This window comes from Orycteropus afer, unplaced genomic scaffold, assembly GCF_000298275.1.
Source record: "Orycteropus afer afer isolate SDZICR_OR568_19922 unplaced genomic scaffold, OryAfe1.0 scaffold00502, whole genome shotgun sequence".
NCBI lineage: Eukaryota > Metazoa > Chordata > Mammalia > Tubulidentata > Orycteropodidae > Orycteropus > Orycteropus afer.
In genome coordinates, this window is record NW_006922089.1 from 107204 (window position 1) to 109044 (window position 1841).

At 58.3% G+C, this 1841-nt stretch overlaps 1 protein-coding gene across 1 annotated transcript in view; it reads left to right on the plus strand.

Annotated features, from left to right (window-relative positions):
- The window catches only part of PPM1F (protein phosphatase, Mg2+/Mn2+ dependent 1F), a 29825-nt gene that overhangs the window by 7008 nt on the left and 20976 nt on the right, over positions 1-1841 (plus strand). The gene's annotated exons all lie outside the window — the stretch shown is intronic.

Sequence of the window (1841 nt, forward strand, 5' to 3'; positions counted from 1 at the left end):
GCACCTCATTTGCATAGCCCCTCCCCAGTCGTCCTGCAGCCCTCACAAAGCCCACAACCAGAAGAGCCTTGTTAAGTGATTCGCTGCTCCATAGGCCCCCACCAACCCAAGTGGGTAACGTGAGGCAGAGGAGGTTGGTGACATCCGTGGACAATGTCCCAGGTGGGAGGGCCGGCCCTCAGCAGTGCCACCCAGAGGCTGCTAGTGCTCAGACACAGAGCCAGAAAAAAATCAGGAGTCGGGAGCCTGCTGCCCTCCCACAGAGCCGGCACACGCCTGTCAGCTCTCGTGGAAACACTGGGCTCTTGTTCCACATGGTTGTCTTTCATTGTATTTTACATGTGTGTTGGCCCATGTAAGGAGCTCTGATGACATAGTGCCTGAAGCATCTGACTGCTAACCAGAAGGTTGGTCGTTCAAACCCATCAGCTGCTCCACAGAAGGAAGACTGGGCGATCTACCTCTGTAAAGATTTAGCACCTCCAAAACCGAAAGGAGGTCTCTGTGAGTCAGAATCGACTTGACGGCAGTGAGTTTGTTTTTTTCTTTTTAGTTGGCCCATGTTAGGGATCCCGGGTGGCACAAAACGGTAGAGTTCTCAGCTGCTCTCCAGTCTTGGAGATTACAGTCCACTCAGAGGAAAGGCCGGGTAACCTACTGCCAAAACAAATCAGCCCTGAAAACCCCGCAGAGCACAGCTCCGCTCTGCCCCACACACGGGCGCCATGACGGCACCAACGCCACGGCCACTGGGCTTCACTGTGGGTTCCTGTTGGGCCAGAGGTGCAGAGTGAGTGAGGGCCACTGGGTCGGGACCACACGGAGTCAGGAGGCACGGTCCGTGTGGAGCCAGCCTGCGATGATGACGCCCTCTGGATGTTCCTGCGGTGACGGGTGCAGCTCAGGACCCAGGACCGCGAGGGGTGGCACCTGGAGGCCACACACGTGCTGGGTGCGGAGAAGCAGAGTCCTGGGCCTGCTGAGAACAGTTGGACACCTGGCCCCGGGCAGCACTGCCTTTTGTGTGTCACGGGCCCCAGCAGTGGGGCCACAGGGGTTAGGCACCCGGCTTCTTACGGGAGTGGCTATGCCAGCCGAAAATTGCCCCTGGCCATGCTATGGCACCCAGCTGTGCGTGCGGCACCCACCTGTGCGTACGCAGGCCTTTTCTCCCACTCACCAGTTCCTGCTGTTGTCGTTTTAAACCTTGAGTGAGCGTGTGTGCCCCACCCGTCGCATTCCAAACACTTGTGGAGCCAGGCGGGAAGACTGGTTGCCAGGGAACACACAAGAGAGAAGTCTGTTGCTCTGATCTTCCTGTCCTCGCTGCGAGCACAGCGCGTGTCCGAGGCTTCCTGGAGCCCGTGGGCGGAGCCTGGCCTTGGCAACAGGCAGCTAGTGTTCTCTGCAGAGCCAGCCAGCTTCCTCTCGCTGCTTGCTGCGCCGCTCCTCAGCCCCACAAAAGGAGCACCCCTCCTTCCTCGCCCCACCTCAAGTGCAAGCTCTGTCTCCTGCCTGTCCGGGCAGGAAGTAGGGGTCACCCGCTGGCAGGAAGGAAAATCCCACAGCAGACTTGGAGCTTCTCTAACTAGGGGGTAGCACAAAGGCTGAAGCGCTCATGGTTGGCGGCTGGCGTCCACCCAGAAGTGCCTCAGAAGAATGGCCAATTTATTCCCCAAAAAACAGCCATCGCAAACCCTGTGGAGCACAGGTCCCCCTACTGTGACACAAACGGGGTCACCGTGGGTCAGGTCGACTTGATGGCAGCTGTGTCTGTCTGTGTGTGTGTGTTTTTTCTTTTTTTTAATCAGAGCAGCCGTCCTCTTGGGGTCCCCAGCTGG